We start from the raw sequence: 20955 nt of genomic DNA on the forward strand, positions 1-20955 counted from the left end.
ACTATTGTACATTTTTGCTACTGAAACCAACATCCCAAGAAAATAAAATACACTTTTAATAGTAGATGCTCGAAATATACAACTTCTCACACTCACTTTCTGGGTAATAAGTTGTGTGCTGAGAAGGTAAGGCAGTTGGTGGTTGCTTATGAAGAATTTATGCACTACAGTTCATCTAGTTAGAGATGAGAGAAAGATGCAACTAGCACATACAGGTTGCCAATTCTTCCTCCTCCTCTAGTAGTTGTATATTATCTGCCTAGATAAGCTAGAAATATATTTCCCCAAATTTCTTTCCCTATATAGTCCTGGGTTAGTGTTGGCCACAAGAGGAGTTTAGATGAAATTTGGGAGGGGAAATGTACCAACAGCCATTATGCTCAAAAGATCATTGTTGCTCAAGGCAGGGAGGAACAGACAAAACGAGAAACTGGCAGTTTTGTTTCGTTCTGCTCATCCTGACCCATGTCCCTAGCTGAATGCCTGTCCAGCCAAACAATAGCAACATTAGGTTACCAGCAAACCCTTTGCAGCTGAACTCAGAGGCACTAGCCACAAAGATCCAGCAACCTTCATCAGACTTCTAGCCCAGTACTATTTATTATTTTTTAATTTTTGTGGGTACATAGTAGGCATATGTATTTATAGGGTACATGAGATGTTTTGATACAGGCATGTAATGTGAAATAAGCACAACGTGGAAAATGGGGTATCCCCCTCAAGCATTTATCCTTTGCGTTACAAACAATCCAAATTACATCCTTTAAGTTATTTAAAAATATACAATTACTATTGACTATAGTCACCCTGTTGTGCTATCAAATAGTGTTTTTATTCTTTCTATTTTTTTAATCCATTAACCATTCCCACCCCCCACCCCCCCCCCCCCCCCCCCCGCACTGCTCTCACATCCCTCACCCACCTCCATCAACTATCCTTCCCTGCCTCTGGTAACCATCCTTCTTCTCTCTATGTCCATGAGTTCAATTGTTTTGATTTTTAGATCCCACAAATAAGTGAGAACATGGAATGTTTGCTTTCTGTGCCTGGATTACTTAACATAATGATCTCCAGTTCCATCCATGTTTTTGCAAATGACTGGAACCTAGTACTATTTCTGCTTCTACTCTAGCAGTTGGACATGCATGGCTTCCTGCAAACTCTAACTCTTTAACTTGCTTACCCACTCTAGACCTGGTTGAAGTCAGGTCCACTTATCAACACAAGTCATTTGAAGGCATTTGGTATAAGGGGAAAACATGGGCTTCAAAGTCTTACAAATCTATTTATTCATCCTCTTTCCTCTTCTATCTGTATGACTTTAACCTCCTTAAGCCATATCAACCTTCAAAATAAATGGTAAGAAATCTTGCCTTGGTCCTAAGTGAAAAAAAAAAATTTCTTTCATGAGAATCTTAATCCTAAATTAGTCTTCATGTAAATTTGAGGCTAGAATGCACTCTACCTGTATAAGCCATAAAAATCCCAAGCTCAGAATTTAAAGTGACCCATGGTGGTTAGTGCATCTGAGGCAAAGGAAAAGAGAAAATACAGCAACTTTTCAAAGGAGAGGTCCTTAAACCCAGGACACAAAGTATTTCCAAATAAATTTCTAAGAAACATGAGCTTACCATAAAATATTTTTAAATCACCCAAAGAAACTAGTCACCATTAGCAAGAGTCAGCAGAAACAATAAATAAGAGAATCTGACCTTCAGATCTGCAATTTTTGTGATATTATCTATATTTAAATTTTAAAGAATGTATTTAAATTTCTTAAAGAAGTATAAGAGATTGTCAATATTTCAGCAGATTTGATAAAGGAATAGAACATGAAGAAACAGAAATAATAATCATTGAAAACTCAATGGACAGGATAAGCTATAGGTTATAAATGACCAAAGAAAGACCTCAAGCTTTGATCCAGAATGCAGCACAAAGGGACAGAATATGAAGAAGAGGTTAAAGGACATAAAGAACAGAGGGAGAAGTTCTAATATATATGTAATCAGTGCTTTAATAGGAGAAAATTGAGGCAGACAGACAGGTGACATTCCAAGAGATAATGGTTGAGATTCTTCCAGAAGTGAAAGGTAGCAATCCTTACACTCAAGAAACCCAACTAATCACATGAGCTAAAATGAGAAAATAAAAGTTTTATTTGGCAACAAATGTAATGGCAATATATTTAATAATATTTGGTTTAGGTAACAATATACATTTTTTATTTTATTTATTTTTTATATGATTATTATTATTATTATTATTATTATTTTCAGACGGAGTTTTGCTCTTGTTGCCCAGGCTGGAGTGCAATGGCATGATCTCAGCTCACTGCAACCTCTGCCTCCCAGGTTCAAACAGTTCTTCTGCTTCAGCCTCCCAAGTAGCTGGGATTACAGGCATGCGCCACCACGCCCAGCAAATTTTTTGTATTTTTAGTAGAGACGGGTTTTCACCATGCTGGCCAGGCTGGTCTCAAACTCTGGACCTCAGGTGATCCACCTGCCTCGGCCCCCCAAATTGCTGGGATTACAGGCATGAGCCACCATGCCTAGCGGTAGCAATGTATATTAAAAGATGGAATGAAATTTTAACTTCTAAGAAGTCACCAAAAAAGGACGAGGCAAATGCAAATGAGGCACTCACTCTTAGAGATGTGCAAGTGCAGGGCTGGGGCTCTCAGGAACCTGACAGTGAGGGCCTGCCTTAAATTTTGCAACCTGAGTCTCTCACGTGCCTCACTCTTGTCCTGATTCTTAGAGACAAAAATCTGCATCTGTGATCTAATACACAGAATTGTCTAATTAAATATACTTTTAAAATATAGTGAGCTGTTGTATGAAATTTATGCCTATCTTTATAATCTACTATGTTGTGATCCTATTTACATTTGGTATAATGCAACCATTGCAAATGTAGTTTGTTGAATTTAACAATGTAACCACCTCAATAACCAAGATACAGAACATCTCCATCAGCCAAAAAATGTCCCTTGTAGTATTTTGCTATTACCCGCCCCCACCCCTGATCCTTGGAAACCACTGACCTGCTTTCTGTCATTATAATTTGGATTGACTTTTGCAGTTTTATATAAATGGAATCATAGAGTATTTACATTTTGTTTTTCAATAATAAGATACTAAAAATTTCTAAAACAGCAATTCTCTAAAAATGTCACGTAACAGATATGGGTTATCTTTAGTTGCAAGAAGTAAAAAAACTTACTTATTCGATATATTTATGGGGTTTTTCCATTCACACTTTTTTTTAAGTATTCGAGAGATTTTAGTGAGCAATATAAAAACTGTGACTCGGCTGGGCGTGATGGCTCACACCCGTAATCCCAGCACTTTGGGAGGCCGAGGCGGGTGGATCACCTGAGGTTGGGAGTTCGAGACCAGCCTGACCAACATGGAGAAACCCCACCTCTACTAAAAATACAAAATTAGCTGGGTGTGGTGGCACATGCCTGTAATCCCAGCTACTCAAGAAGCTGAGGCAGGAGAATTGCTTGAACCCCGGAGGTGGAGGTTGCGGTGAGCCGAGATCACGCCATTGCACACCAGCCTGGGCAACGAGAGCGAAACTCCCTCTCAAAAAAAAAAAAAAAAATTGCAACTCAATAAAACAATATTGCATAAGACAACTTGAAACAAATTAGCAGAATTATCATTTTTTACACTCTTAGTTAACTTGCATTTAGCATCAGCTTTTGTTTTTATCAAAGGTTTCAACATGGATTTAAGTTAAATTCTAAAGATACATAAAAATAAAAAGAATCTTTCACTCTACAGTAATTAAACTCAACACCAGGGCTAGAGGTATTCAACTGAATGACCAAATCATAAATACAATTATCTTATATCAAATGAGTCCTGTGCATAGCCACTCAATACATCTTATAAGACTCAAAGTGTTCCGTGTGAAAGAAAGAAATAATCATACCATCACTTAATTTAAACATTTTTAAAACAAAAATTAAATATTCACTTAATTTTCTATGACCCTGTGTTTTTTAATGGAGATGTATTACCTTTGAAGATTTTTTTATAACATGTTTTCATAAACATGCCATCCAAATAAAGAATTTTTAAAGCATACTAGAAATCAAAACAGATACCATTGCTATTTTTAATGAACCCCCTGTGACATTTTCACAAACCTTTGAGGATTTTCAAACCACAGTTTGGGAAGGAAAAATTAATGTGTGTTTACAGGCCACTCATGGGTCCCTAATTACTGTGTGTCAGCAAATAAAATAGTCTCTTTTGTTAGTTACCTTCTTTGAAGTCTCTGTATTATTTGATGCCATTTATCAGACCTCTCCTTCTTCCTTATAATTTTTTATTTCAAGCCAACATTGTATTATTGCTACTCCAACCTGTCTGGCTGATCTGTCTCTGCTCCTTCAGAAGCTTCCCTCCTTTCTCCATGGCTTTTCTTACCACTTCATGCTTTCTTTCATTTGCTTAATCCTCCATACTGATCCTGGGCATGTTGTCCCAGTTCTGCTTCATCTTGCAGGCTGCATTTCCTGGGTCCCCTGTTAGCTAGCTTCATTGACCAAAGGCAAGGACTAGAGGGAGAAAGGAGGCACTGGCAGGAGACACTGAGGGAAGGATAAAGGATGGGAAGAGCCAGGATATTTCTCTCCCTCCCTCCCTCTCTCTGCTTTGGGTACCACGTCTGATGTCTTGACTGGAGCTGGATGCCTCAAGATAGCTTCACTCACATGTCTGATAATTTTTTCTGGCTGTTGGCTTGATTCTCCTCCATAGGACCTTTTGTCATTTAGTAGGCTAGACTGGGCTTCTTCACAGCATGGTGGTCTAAGGGTTTTATGAGGCAAGACTAGAACTGCAAGACCTCTTACGTAGAGGATCCAGAACTTACACAATGTCACATCCACCACATTCTGTTAGTCAAAGCAAGTCACAAGGCCAGGCCTTATTCAAAGGGATAGAAAAACAGACTTTGTTTATTGATGAGAAGAGCAGCAATATGACATTACAAAAGACATGAAAACAAGGGGATGTAGTTCATTGGAAGCCATTATTGTAACAACCTACCTCGCTGAGTCCCTGAGTTCCAGAAACAGCACCTCTCTCCTAAACACAGTGTATACTATTCCTAATCTCTGGGTTGTTCCCCATTTGTCTCTTTTGCTCCCTTGTCACCTGTTTAACCAACTCCTTGCATTAGATTGCTTCTGGTTTCCTAGTTTGACTGTAAATGTGCATCTACTTTCTTACTTTAACAGTGATAACTCTTAAATCTGGATCTGCGTTCTAGATTTAAAAGTTCTAGAGTTCTGATTTCTAGATCTAAATCCTATTCTAAATTTCCAAAGGCCTTAGGGTATTTCCACTTTAATTTTTTCTTCTTCATCTCAAACCCAGCATATTCAAAACTGAATTCAGAATTCTCTCCCCTGGACAATGACTCTTCTCAATTTCTCTATACTCTAAACCAGGGGCCAGATGACTATAGTAAGCAGCCAAGTCCATCACTGCTAATTTTATTGGAACACAGCCAAGCTCATTCATTTTTGTATTGTCTACGTCTCTTTCACTCTACAATGGCAGAACCGAGTAGTTGCAACAGAAACTGTGTGACCTGTAAAGTTCAAAATACTTACACATCTGGCCCTTTACAGAAAGATTTCCCGACCCCTGTTTTAAAGCTCTGATCCTGTCTTTTTCTTCTCTATGTACAATCAGGGACCAAAGGTTATCAATTCAGTTCACATTCTTCATTTCTAAATTATTTCCATATTCTTTTATCTGTCTCTCCCTGCTTCCATCCTGATCTATTCTGCATATTTCAACTAAATTGATTGTTGCAAAATACCATTTTAATTCTGTCGCTCATCTACTAACAATTCCACAGTGACTTGTTTTTATTACAAGTCACTGATCACTGCAAATTCAGCATCCTTCAACCAACTCACCTCAATTTACCCAACAAAATCTAATTTGCACTTTCCCCAAGCCATCTTCTCCAATCAGGTGCATCTTCTCTTTCTTCTCTTACTTGATTTCAGAACCTCTGAATGTAGAAATTCTGTTTCATCGCTTATAGCTCTAGCACCAGGCACAGTGGCTGGCATATGGTAAACAGGGAATACTACTGATTTTTTTTCTACTTCTGTCACTTTATTTATATGTTGCCTCTACTTAGTACATTCTTTCCTTGCTTTCCTATCTATCCAACCCTCTCTACTGTCTCTAGTCTCATATTTTCTCTAAACTGTTCTAAGCTTAATGATCAATTTTTTATTCAAATTCCTGACACTAAAAATTTATATCATCCATCTCTTCACTGCCTCAATGCACAGGGAGATATAGAATTAGCCACAATATTGATTCTTGAGACGGTAAGAACATGCCATCTACTTATGCACAATTTCTAACATCCTTTCCCATACCTCACACTATCCTTTGAGGTATTTCTTCTTTGGGATTTGTCCAAAGTTACAAGGCTTCATAATTATTAGGAGCCAAAGTGGCAATCTAGATTCTAAATTTATACATTCTAAATTTATAAGCCTTTCTAGGAAATTTCAGATGAATTGTATGATAGAAGGTTTTATTCTAGAATTTTCTTGTAAATTGAGATATACGATATTTCAGATGTGGCAAGAAGAAAGAGTTGAGAGAAGTATATAAAAATACTTATTCACAGGTTATTACTCAGAAGAGAAAAAGTTCACTTACACAGAATCTAAAAGTTACAACCTGTATTTTCAGTGTTTGTGAACAAAATTCTGCAACAATACAGATATCCCAGGAAACCAGCTCTTATGACAGTTGTGTGCTGGAGCAATTTCCTACCAGCTTAAGGGGACAGATTGTTAAATATTCAGGAATTTTACAAACCAAGTGTCAAACCATTGGCAACTTGAAATCACCCATCATATGGGTATTTTCATCAAAATTGGCAAATGCAGTAAATCAAGGTTTTTTTTTCTTAACAGTTTTCCAGCACATCACTGATATATCTATATCCATATCCATATCTATATATATATAGCTATAGATATATATATAGATATGGATATGGATATAGACACACGCAAAATATGAGGAAGAGAGAGACAGAGCACAATTATAGTTACAAGAGGAATAATGATTGATAAAAACACACATTAGTGTAGACTTTTCTGTATTCCAGGCCATGTTCTAAGCACTTAGCATATATTCAGGTGTGCTACAGCCAGCTAGTACTAGCTTACAAAAGCCAATGGTGCACATCTCTTTCCCAACTCCATGTTCAGTGGCCTCACACTGGTAGCTTGAAATCAGCCGTAGTGGGAGTATTTACACCACAGAAATCAGTAAATACTGTACATCAGGAATTTTTATGCAGACAGCCAGTTGTTAAACATTCACCAGCACATCACTGTTCTTTAGCCAGACTTTTATAAGACAGCATACTCACTTTTGGCCTCCAAAATACATTATTCAGTGCAGTTTGATAAACAAGAAACCTGTGCCTAAGCAGAGGAAAGGGAAGAAAACATATGAGATTACAAAAAGTAAGGGAAGACTTTGAGTTTGGTACAACTAGTCTGTGATAATAGAAGGGCTAGGAAATAAACACATTACCTTCCTTCTACCGTAGTAGCTTCTGGGAAAGGTTGGCACTATGTTCTTTCCATCATGCTGGCTGTCTTAGCACATTTTGTGCTACTGTAACAGAATACCTAAGACTGGGTAATTTACCATGAACAGAAATTGATTGGCTCACAATTCTGGAGGCTGCAAGTCCAAGATTGAGGTTCTGGCATTTTGCAAGGGTCTTCTTGCTGACTCATCCCATGGTGGAGGGCAGAACAGCAAGAGAAGAAAAGAGAAGGGGAGGGAGAGGGAGAGATAAGGCAAAAAAGAGAGAGAGAAAGAGAAGGGGGCCGAACTTACCCTTTTATAATAAACCCACTTCCAAGACAGTACCATTAATGTACTCATGAGGGTCAGAGACCTCATTGCCTAGTCACATCTTAAAGGTCTCACCTCTTGACACTGTTACAATGACAATTAAACTTCAACATGAGTTTTAGAGGAGACAAATATTCAAGCCATGACACTGGCCCTCCCCATGAAAACCAGAATTGCGAATAGTTCAATCATTTGACTTCAGTTTCTTGAGAACCACTGACTCTTTTGATCAGATAACAAACACTCTTTGCCATCAATAAGTAGGTGCTTCCTAAACCCAGCACTTTGAATTTGGCCAAGTTCAAAGTGCAAATAAAGTAGGGGAAAAGGTGGGACAGAGACAAGGGGAAGAGAGAACCACAGTAAGGAAAGAAATTAAGAATAGCACCTAGAATGGGATGAGTTTCTAGAGTTAAGTTTTCACTATAACTAGGGCTTCCTTGATGTTTTGAAATCAAAAGTGATGCCTGCATTTGCCAGTCTTCCTTCCGTCCCCAGCAATTCTCAGTATGTCTGTGAGAGAAATCTGGGCCAGTGCATGCAAGGACAATTATGACAAGCTTCTGCTGTCATATTTTTGCAAAAGGAGAAAACTTCTACATGTCTAGGCCTCAGAAACAAAAGTTAATTTTCAATTCAAGTTTACATTTCCTTTAGGGGAAGAGCTGTCCAGTGAATTAGATAATTTTCAAAATTTCCTAGCAGAAATAAAAATCCAAGTTAAAGAAGGAAAATGAAAACAATTACAAATGGTAAGTTATCTGCCATGAACAACAACTGCTGGGTCTTGAAAGTAGGAGAGGGAGGTGTACGGCTTAATTAGGAAGTGTCCTCCCAGAATACCAATGGTCTCCCAGCTACTCTGCTTAGTTTGCCACAGACCATTGCCTTTCTTCATAAATCTAAATTAGCATCTGCAGCCACTCTCCTAGAAATGAAGATTTTAGCTCAGTGCTTCATTTTGAACACCCACTGGTCTTGAACTAAATTTAAATCATGAATGGAGTATTATTTAAAAGTTGATGATCTTCACAGAGCATCACTTTAGCAATGAAACTAAAACCCCCTGAACTAAATTCTGCTTTATAGCCAACAGTGCCATGGTTAGGTTCCAGTTTAATAAAATTGTCTTGCTTTTGTAACTTTAAATGCCTTTAGACATTTTTTTTCAACATGCTATTGTAATATATACAACATTGAGCATGAAGTGATTAAACAATAAAACCTTGAGCTAATTTGCAGGTGGGGGTGGATAATAGAGTCCCATGGGAAGTGCCATGGTCCTTCCCAAATTGAGGGAGGAAAGGTAGAGTCTCTTTTCATCTCTAACTTCAAACAAGACCAACTCTTTTGTCCTCAAGTGGATTTTAAGCCTCCATTCCAAAGGAAACACTGATTCCACTGAGAAGATTCAGGGTCCAGTGCGATCACAAAACTTAACTTCTTTGTTATGCTTGTGAAAGCTAGAAGTAGAGTCTGTTAGTCTGTTCTTTCACTAGTATAAAGAAAACCTGAGACTGGATAATTTATAAGAAAAGAGGTTTAATTGGCTCACAGTTCTGCAGGCTGTACAGGAAGCATGGCTAGTGAGGCCTCAGGAAACTTACAATCATGGTTGAAGGCAAAGGACGAAGCAGGCATGTCTTCACACGGCCACAGCAGGAGAAAGAGAGATGGGGAGAAGGTGCTATACACATTTAAACAAACAGATCTCATGAGAACTCACTTAATATCATGAGAACAACACCAAGGGGGATGGTATTAAACCATTAGAAACTGCACCCATGATCCAATCACCTCCCACCAGGCCCCACTTCCAACACTAGGGATTACAATTTGACACGAGGTTTGGGCAGGGACACAGACCCAAACCATAACACAGGAGGTATGCGTGGAAGGGTGTGGTTGGGAAAGGACAGGTAATCTTATTGTTAGACAGACCCAAATCTGCAGAGTCCAGAGATGGTACAGACCTTTTATGTTTCAGTCTATAAGCATTGGCCCTAAGGAATAGCCAAGGCAGTTTCTTGTTGTGCTGGGTCCCGGAAAGAAGCTGTACATCCTACAGAGTTTTCAGCTAAAGTTGGGCATCTAGAATGGGATTTTTTTTTATTATACATGAAGTTTTAGGGTACATGTGCACAACGTGCAGTTTTATTACATGTATATACATGTGCCATGTTGGTGTGCTGCACCCATTAACTCGTCATTTAACATTTGGTATATCTCCTAATGCTATCCCTCCCCCCTCCCCCCACCACACAACAGGCCCCGGTGTGTGATGTTCCCCTTCCTGTGTCCATGTGTTCTCATTGTTCAATTCCCACCTATGAGTGAGAACATGAGGTGTTTGGTTTTTTGTCCTTGCAATAGTTTGCTGAGAATGATGGTTTCCAGCATCATCCATGTCCCTACAAAGGACGTGAACTCATCATTTTTTATAGCTGCATAGTATTTCATGGTGTATATGTGCCACATTTTCTTAATCCAGTCTATCATTGTTGGACATTTAGGTTGGTTCCAAGTCTTTGCTATTGTGAAGAGTGCCACAATAAACATACATGTGCATGTGTCTTTATAGCAGCATGATTTATACTCCTTTGGGTATATACCCAGTAATGGGATGGCTGAGTCAAACAGTAATTCTAGTTCTAGATCCCTGAGGAATTGCCACACTGAATTCCATGATGGTTGAACGAGTTTACAGTACCACCAACAATGTAAAAGTGTTCCTATTTCTCCACATCCTCTCCAGCACCTGTTGTTTCCTGACTTTTTAATGATCGCCATTCTAACTGGTGTGAGATGGTATCTCATTGTGGTTTTGATTTGCATTACCCTGATGGCCAATGATGATGAGTATTTTTTCATGTGTCTTTTGGCTGCATAAATGTCTTCTTTTGAGAAGTGTCTGTTCATCACCTTCACCCACTTTTTGATGGGGTTGTTTGTTTTTTTCTTGTAAATTTGTTTGAGTTCATTGTAGATTCTGGATATTAGCCCTTTGTCAGATGAGTAGATTGCAAAAATTTTCTCCCATTCTGTAGGTTGCCTGTTCACTCTGATGGTAGTTTCTTTTGCTGTGCAGAAGCTCTTTAGTTTAATTAGATCCCATTTGTCAATTTTGACTTTTGTTGCCATTGCTTTTGGTGTGTTAGACATGAAGTCCTTGCCCATGCCTATGTCCTGAATGGTATTGCCTAGGTTTTCTTCTAGGGTTTTTATGGTTTTAGGTCTAACATTTAAGTCTTTAATCCATCTTGAATTAATTTTAGTATAAGGTATAAGGAAGGGATCCAGTTTCAGCTTTCTACATATGGCTAGCCAGTTTTCCCAGTACCATTTATTAAATAAGGAATCCCTTCCCCATTTCTTGTTTTTCTCAGGTTTGTCAAAGATCAGATACTTGTAGATATGCGGCATTATTTCTGAGGGCTCTGTTCTGTTCCATTGATCTATATGTCTGTTTTGGTACCAGTACCATGCTGTTTTGGTTACTGTAGCCTTGTAGTATAGTTTGAAGTCAGGTAGCATGATGCCTCCAGCTTTGTTCTTTTGGCTTAGGATTGACTTGGCAATGCAGACTGTTTTGTGGTTCCATATGAACTTTAAAGTAGTTTTTTCCAATTCTGTGAAGAAAGGCATTGGTAGCTTGATGGGGATGGCATTGAATCTATAAATTACCTTGGGCAGTATGGCCATTTTCATGATATTGATTCTTCCTATCCATGAGCATGGAATGTTCTTCCATTTGTTTGTGTCCTCTTTTATTTCATTGAGCAGTGGTTTGTAGTTCTCCTTGAAGAGGTCCTTCACATCCCATGTAAGTTGGACTCCTAGGTATTTTATTCTCTTTGAAGCAATTGTGAATGGGAGTTCACTCATGATTTGTCTCTCTGTTTGTCTGTTATTGGTATATAAGAATGCTTGTGATTTTTGCACATTGATTTTGTATCCTGAGACTTTGCTGAAGTTGCTTATCAGCTTAAGGAGATTTTGGGCTGAGAAAATGGGGTTTTCTAGATATACAATCATGTCATCTGCAAACAGGGACAATGTGACTTCCTCTCTTCCTAATCGAATACGCTTTATTTCTTTCTTCTGCCTGATTCCCTGGCCAGAACTTCCAATACTATGTTGAATAGGAGTGGTGAGAGAGGGCATCCCTGTCTTGTGCCAGTTTTCAAAGGGAATGCTTCCAGTTTTTGCCCATTCAGTATGATATTGGCCGTGGGTTTTTCACAAATAGCTCTTATTATTTTGAGATACATCCCATCAATACCTAATTTATTGAGAGTTTTTAGCATGAAGGGCTGTTGAATTTTGTCAAAGGCATTTTCCGCATCTATTGAGATAATCATGTGGTTTTTGTCATTGGTTCTGTTTATATGCTGGATTACATTTATTGATTTGCATATGTTGAACCAGCCTTGCATCCCAGGGATGAAGCCCACTTGATCATGGTGGATAAGCTTTTTGATGTGCTGCTGGATTCGGTTTGCCAGTATTTTATTGAGGATTTTTGCATCGATGTTCATCAGGGATATTGGTCTAAAATTCTGTTTTTTTTTGTTGTTTCTCTGACAGGCTTTGGTATCAGGATGATGCTGGCCTCATAAAATGAGTTAGGGAGGATTCCCTCTTTTTCTGTTGATTGGAGTAGTTTCAGAAGGAATGGTACCAGCTCCTTCTTGTACCTCTGGTAGAATTCGGCTGTGAATCCATCTGGTCCTGGACTTTTTTTCGTTGGTAAGCTATTAATCATGGCCTTGATTTCAGAGCCTGTTATTGGTCTATTCAGAGATTCAACTTCTTCCTGGTTTAGTCTTGGGAGAGTGTATGTGTTGAGGATTTTATCTATTTCTTCCAGATTTTCTAGTTTATTTGCGAAGAGGTGCTTATAGTATTCTCTGATGGTAGTTTGTATTTCTGTGGGATCGGTGATGATATCCTCTTTATCATTTTTTATTGCGTCTATTTGATTCTTCTCTCTTTTCTTCTTAGTCTTGCTAGCAGTCTATCAATTTTGTTAATCTTTTCAAAAAACCAGCTCCTGGATTCATTAATTTTTTGAAGGGTTTTTTGTGTCTCTATTTCCTTCAGTTCTGCTCTGATCTTATTTATTTCTTGCTTTTTGCTAGCTTTTGAATGTGTTTGCTCTTGCTTCTCTAGTTCTTTTAATTGTGATGTTAGGGTGTCAATTTTAGATCTTTCCTGCTTTCTCTTGTGGGCATTTAGTGATATAAATTTCCCTCTACACACTGCTTTGAATGTGTCCCAGAGATTCTGGTATGTTGTGTCTTTGTTCTCATTGGTTTCAAAGAACATCTTTATTTCTGCCTTCATTTTGTTATGTACCCAGTAGTCATTCAAGAGCAGGTTGTTCAGTTTCCATGCAGTTGAGCAGTTTTGAGTGAGTTTCTTAATCCTGAGTTCCAGTTTGATTGCACTGTGGTCTGAGAGACAGTTGGTTATAATTTCTGTTCTTTTATATTTGCTGAGGAGTGCTTTACTTCCAACTATGTGGTCAATTTTGGAATAGGTGTGGTGTGGTGCTGAAAAGAATGTATATTCTGTTGATTTGTAGTGGAGAGTTCTGTAGATGTCTGTTAGGTCCGCTGGGTGCAGAGCTGAGTTCAATTCCTGAATATCCTTGTTAACTTTCTGTCTCGTTGATCTGTCTAATGTTGACAGTGGGATGTTAAAGTCTCCCATTATTATTGTGTGGGAATCTAAGTCTCTTTGTAGAGTGTGATATTTTTGATGTATTATTATGCTTTTGAGGGGTGGGAGAGAAGGAAGAGGACCTATAAAAAGAAAAACCCCACCCTGTCAACCTAGGGAAGAGTCAGAATTACCTAGAGGAGTTAAAGGGGACTTAACAGAGCAAGGTTCTACTTCATTTTTGTTTTTCCTCCCCACTTGAAAATATAGACAACTCAAGTCTCATTAATGCACAAGTCAAAGGTAATGGTGCTGAAACAAGAAGCAAGCATCTCAACTCATGGTAGAACTTGAGCTAAGAACAATGGGGCAGACAAACACAGAGTGTTCACCTGGCAAGTGTATGCCAACCTTCTACATGGTCTTGAGATGTGAGGCCACCATGGGTAACTTAAATGTCCACTTGAACAATTCCAGCATCTTCCATATTGGGTACTAACAAGATCAGCTTTTCCTCTAATATCTGATAGTATCTAATATTCTAAAAGTACAGAATTCGTCACTGGACGACATGGATACATTCTGAAAAATGCGTCACTGGGCAATTTTGTCATTGTGCCAACCTATTATAGGAACCTAGATGGTTTAGCCTACTACACACATAGGCTATATGGTATAGCCTATTGCTCCTAGGCTACAAACCTTTACAGCATGTTACTGTACTGAGTACTGTAGGCAGTTGTAACACGATGGTAAGTATTTGTGCATCTAAACATAGAAAAGGTACAGTAAAACTATAGTATAAAAGATAAGTGATAGTGCATCTATATAGGGCATTTACCATGAATGGAGCTTGCAGGACTAAAAATTGCTCTGGGTGAGTCAGTGAGTGAGTGAGGAGTGAATACAAAGGTCTAGGATATTAATTACTATACAGTTCTGTAGACTTTATAAACACTGAACACTTAGGCTACACTAAATTTATTTCAAAATTTCTTCAGTAATAATCTTAGCTTATTGTAAATTTTTTACTACATAAACATTTTAATTTTTCCAACTTTTTGACTCTTTTTTAAACACATTATACACATTAAACACATTATACAGCTTAAAACACATTATACAGCTATACAGAAATATTTTTTATATCCTTAGAATTTTTTTTACTTTTTGAAATTTTTATGTTAAAAACTAGAACATAAACACCCATATTAGCCTAGGCCTACAGAATAATCAATATCTCTGTTTTCTATCTCCACATCTTGTACCACTGGAAAGTCTTCACAAGCAATAAACACACATAGAGCTGTCACATTCTATGACAACAATGTCTTCTCTGAAATACCTCCTAAAGAACCTGGCTGAGGCTCTTCTTGAGGAGGTGTCACTCTTTCAAGAAACATGTTCATGATGGTTTGTTTGGTTTGTTCCTGGTTTTCATTACAGATTTGCTTGGAAGCAGATAATGCACCATGAACATTCCTCTCTATAAATGAAAATCTTTCAGGGTTAGGGCCCATGTTTTCAAACTTTTTAAGGAGATTTTAAGCTCTGCAAAAGCTTCTGCTAAACCCTTTGCTGCGAATTTTCTTGGAGGTTTCTTCTTTTTCTTCTCCTTCAGTTTCCTTTTCTCTTGCCTCTTCTTCAGCTATGTATTTCTGTTCCAGTTCCAATTCATTAGTTAGTTCCTCAAGAACCACCTGCAGGAGCTTCTCGATATCATCCTCATCCATATCCAGGTTAAAGTTGTTTGCCATCTCAACCACAGACTTGTTAATTTTTGCAACCTCATCCTTAACAATTTCTTTGAAATCACAGGCAAACCTTTTGAGTGTCTTCTTCCAGATGCCATGCACACACTTTTTGGTAACATCACCTGAAGCCCAAGCAAGGTTCTTGATGCAGTCATAGGTATTGTAACCCTTCCATCAGTATTTTCTCAGTGTCTAGTCGCAGCAGCATCCTGGGCAAATGTCTTCCTTAAATAGTAGACCTTAAAAGCTGTTATAACTTCTTGACCCCTTCGTTGAATCAAAAAGGTGGTTTTTAGAGGGGAAAAGATCACTTTGATATTGGAATAAAGATCATCAATAAAAGGAAGATGTGTGGGAGCATTATCAACAATAAGCAAAATCTTTAAAAGTGTTTTTTCCAGACAGTACTTCTCCATGTCACTGGCATAGCAATTCAGGAAGGCACCTTGGAAAAGGAAACGGGTCACCCATGAGTTCTTATTGCTATTATAGTACACTGGCAGCATGTGCTTATTGATATTCTTAAAGGCCTTGAGTTCCCGTTGTGACAAATCACAGAGTTTCAATTTTTAACCTGCTACACTGCCCCCAAGAAAGACTGTTATCCTGTCCTTAAAAACCTTGAAACCTGATATTGACTTGGCCTCTTCATAGATCAAAATTTTTTCGGGCATCTGTTTCTAGAATAGGAGGTTTCATCCATATTGAAGATTTGTTCTGGCAAATAATTTTTCTCTACAATTTGTTTATCTAGAGTTTCCAAAATTTTTTCAGCTTCCTTCACATCAACAGCCACAGACTCACCTCTCACTTTCACATTATTTAATGAATAACAATTATTGAATCATTTAAACTACCCAGAACTAACAGTAAATTCAACATCATAGTCAGGTCTAGCCATTTCTTTCAACATCACAAGCTTTTTGTTTTGGTTGTGATCATCAAGATGCTGAGAGGGATATGCTTCTGTGTCTGGTCTTCAATTCAGGTCAGTAGAAGTTTCTTTCTCCATATCTGATAAATGCCCTTCTTGAATTTGTGTTAGTTTTGTTGCCTTTAATGAAACAGATGCTTTAACACCTTCCATCATTTTGCTCTTGTCCTTCAATATGGTAGCCATGGTCCAATGGGACATGCCTGACTAACAGGCAGTAACCACCACTGATTTTCCACCTTTGTAGTCCTTCATCATTTTTAATTTCATTTCCAGGTCATTTACTCAATGTGGCTTCTTACTGACACCATTCACCATGGATTTTGTACACTTGGGGCCATGATGAACAAAACACAAGATTAAGTCAAGGATAAGAGAAAATGATGCAATCAGGAGATGCAGTAAACATAAGATGTATGAGGCTGCTAATAGCATAACACGATATACTATTTTACAGTAATAAGCAGAAAGAGTACAGTCTGAAATAATAAAAAGTATTGTAATACATTAGCCAGTAATATAGTCATTTATTATCATTATCAATTATTATGTACTGTACATAATGGTATAGGCTATGCTTTTACATGACTGACAATGCAGTAGGTTTGTTTACACCAGTATCACCACAAACACATGAGTAATGTGGCATGTTAGGGCTTTATGGCTACAACATCACTAGGTGATAGGAATTTTTCAGCTCCATTATAATCTTATGAGACCACTGTCTTATACACAGCCTGTTGTTGACCAAAACATTGTCATGCAACATATTACTATATATTGTATCAAATGTTGAAGAACTAATGTACAGCATGGAATGTTCAAAAATATATGAAAAGTAGCTACTATGACCTCGGAAGCTGAGGAGAATTCAGGGATGCTCAAACAATTCTGGACTTCAGAGAAATAGATATCCCATTCTGTCAGAAACAGAACAAAGGTAGATTTCTTGCTGATATCCTGAAGATTGTTAGGAGAGGAAAATGAGACCAAGAAGAGTTATAGCCAGGCTCTACAAATGTCTCTGGCATCAACAAATCAATATACAATTTGAGAAGCCCAATGTAATATATGACTATTAATCAAAAATCTGTGATATTTCTAAATACATTACTGTGTGTATGTGTGTGTGTGTGTGTGCATGTGTTTACAGAAACCCTGAAACAGAATGGAGACAAAGGTATTACTGCTGCTATCAATCAATTAATAAAAACAGTATGAAAAGTCCATTACTATCTGTACTTCAGTTTCATGTGCTGGATAGAAAGAAAGAAATATTCATGAGTCAATTGCTATATTTTCATCCATGATATCATCTTTGATCATCATCCCAAAATAGAACAAAAGTGATCATTATAATCACAAAACAATTCCATAGGGTTCTGTAAAGTTTAAAACAGTTTCTTATGTGTTATTTAATTGCATAATAGCACTGTGAGAAACACAGGCTATCAAAGCAGAAATAGCAGCCCTATGAAGAAAGAGGAATGATGAAAAAGAAAGAAAGGAAGGAGAGAAATGTGAAGAGGGGAGGAAAAAAAGAAGGAGGGAGAGGAAGAGCTGCCTATCCATCCCTTGTTATAATTGGATACCAATCTTAATCTTAATGTCTCCTAACAAGTCTTCCAAGGGTCAAGATCCACATAGTTCTTTTTACTCTCCAGTAATAATTGCTTTACAAATTTTAAGTAATATTATTATCATCATCACAAATCTTAGCTAGAAAGTTTTCTTATAAACTCATATATAAAGTTGGGGAAGCTTCAGAATAAACAGAGCACAGTGAAGCACAAAGTTGAGGTTAAAAAAGCAAGCAACAAGCACTAGCTTTCTCTATAGTCATCATCTTTCTCCCTGATGCGCTGTGTAGCTAAGTAGTAAGCTTACATTAAAAACGGGATTGTAGAGTGAGTTTGCCTGAGAATGCCTCTCCAAGACCAGCCTAGGAAGTGCAAATCCCTCCCATTTTGTCCTCAGTTCAACTCCCAAGATTCCCAACCTCGGTGTGTGAGTCACATTGCAATTGCCTACGATATGCATCTGCACGGATTCCTTCTGCTTCAGCAGGGAATTTCAAGCTCCTGCCTGCCTATAATGAAGAAGAAAATTAGTGCGACAACGTGTCCGGATGCTGAAAAGCTGGCAGCCAGCAAAACAGTAGTGCATTTGGCTAATTTTCTTTTCCAGGGCTTTTTACTGTAAAGAAAATTGGCCTCCATGGATTAAAAATATTTCAACATTTGCATCCCTTTCTTGAGTCTGATCTCTTTGTTTCCATTTTAATATGTCGTGGGAAGTTTCCTGTGAAAATGTAAACAAGCTTTGTGTTTATTTTAATCACTTTTTCCTCCTGTTTTCGGGCTGTAGACAACCCCAGCCCTTACTCAAATTCTGGTGGTTAGAGTAGAACACAACCAAGTTGTAACCCAAGCCTGTCCTTTTGTAAGAGGAAGTGGTGGGATAAATAAAAGGAAGGCATTTCCTAAAGTAGCTGACAGTCCTATTAACTGGCTAAAGAACTAACTCCTCAATGAAGAATTAGTCAACTGAACTAGTTTAAGAAAACCTTTGAGGTGAATAATTCACAGCTTTGGAACCTAAATACCCACCCAAGAAGGAATCTTTCCTTTTCCTGTTAATCCTGAATATTGTATCTCTACTTTGCTTCTGGAATCACCTTGAAAGTGTTGCCATCTTCAGTGTTTCTACTCCCTCTCATCTGATTGATTAACCCACTATAGTCTAGCTTCTATTCTTACTACCTTACTGAAATTTACAAAGACAGATGTCAACAATGATCTACTTTTTGTATAAGTAATACATTATGATCAATACAGTAAATGTTTCTACTACCTATTTTACTGGATTTCTCTGTTGTATCTGAAGATGTAAACCACTCTCCTTTGAGAATTTTGTCTTCTTTTGTTTTCCATGGCATCATGGAAACCTGATTCCTTTTCGACATTGCAGATCATCAATCCTTAGTCTTCTTCACTGAATTCTCTTCCATTGTCCTCTTAAAATAGGAGTTATATTTTATAATCTCATTCATTCTCATCTTTTCAATATCACCTCTATATAATTTTCCCATTTATATGTCTAGCCTAGACTTCCTTCCTAAATCCTTACATCTTGATCTGCACGCTTTGATTCTAGCAGTGCTATTGTGAACAATTCCAAACCACCTCCTGCTGCCAAAATCTCACCTCAAGTGCTTGCTTCTCTTGTCTTTTCCTGTTGTGACTCAAGTCCTTTTATAATGTCATAGAAGCATTTTTGCCCACTTAAACAAGAGCAGCTCACAAGACAGAAGTCAGAAGGTAAATGTTTCAGACTCCCACCTTTCAGATGGGTAATTCTTGGAGGCTTTCTTTGTTTTTCTCAAAAGTCCCTTGTTGCCTAGAGCACTGACCTCAATAAAGTACCCTTACACTGGCTCTTCCTTTTTCCCTATTTCACTTTCCCTCTGTGACCACTCAGGTTTTGTGAGATCACTTGCCAAACCAACTACTTATGGCCAAATACCTTTTTTTAATAGATTTTATTTTTTAGACCACTTTTAGTTTCACATCAAAAGGGAGCAGAAGATACAGAGAGCTCCCATATATAATGCTTGTCCTCACATATGCACAGTCTCCCCCATTATCAACATCCTGCCCCACAGTTGAACATTTGTTAAAATCCATGAACCTACATTAAAACATCATTGTCACCCAAGGCCTATCGTTTACACTAGGATTTACTCTTGGTGATGTATATTATTATAGATTTAGACAAATTTATAATGACATGTGTCTACCATTATAGTGTCATACAGAGTTATTTCACTGGCCTGAAAATCCTCTGTGCTCCTCGACCTATTCATCTCTTCCTCCCCATAACCCCTGGCAACCAGTGATCTTTTTACTGTCTTCATAGTTTTGAATTTTTCAGAACATCATATAGTTGAAATCCTGTAGTATATAGGCTTTTAAGATTGGCTTCTTTCACCTCATAATATGCATTTTAAGTTTCCCTCATGTCTTTTCATAGCTTGATAGCTCATTTCTCTTTGGTGCTGAATAATATTTCAATGTCTACATGTACCACAGTTTATCCACTCACCTGCTGAAGGACATCTTACTTGCTTCCAAGTTTTGGTAATTATGAATAATCAGGCCACAAAAATCTGTGTGCCCCTCGTGTGTTTCCCCCATGCTGTTCTCGTGATAGTGAGGGAGTTCTCACAACAGCTCATGATTTTAAGTTTGACACTTCCACACTCTTTCTCTCTCTCTCTCTCCTGCCGCCATATAAGAAGTGCCTTGCTTCCCCTTTGCCTTCTGCCACGACTGTAGGTCTCTTGAGGCCACCCCAGCCATGCGGAACTATGAATCAATTAAACCTCTTTTGTTTATAAATTACCCAGTCTCAGGTAGTTTCTTTATAGCAATGTGAAAATGAACTAATGCAAATACCAAGGATAATTGCTGGATCATATGTATGATAAGAGTATATTTAGTTTTTTAAAAAATAAAATTGAGACAGAGTCTCACCATGTTGCCCAGTCTGGTCTCAAATTCCTGGGTTCAAGTAATCCTCCCACCTTGGCCTCCCGAAGTGCTGGAATTACATGCATGAGCCACAGTACCTTCCTGGCCTATTTACTTTTATAAGAAACTGC

At 37.9% G+C, this 20955-nt stretch overlaps 1 long non-coding RNA gene across 1 annotated transcript in view; it reads left to right on the top strand.

Moving 5' to 3' along the window:
• LOC109026687 (uncharacterized) overlaps positions 1–20955 on the top strand; it is a 217119-nt gene that overhangs the window by 168140 nt on the left and 28024 nt on the right. The window lies entirely within an intron of this gene.

Source organism: Gorilla gorilla, chromosome 3, assembly GCF_029281585.2.
Source record: "Gorilla gorilla gorilla isolate KB3781 chromosome 3, NHGRI_mGorGor1-v2.1_pri, whole genome shotgun sequence".
NCBI lineage: Eukaryota > Metazoa > Chordata > Mammalia > Primates > Hominidae > Gorilla > Gorilla gorilla.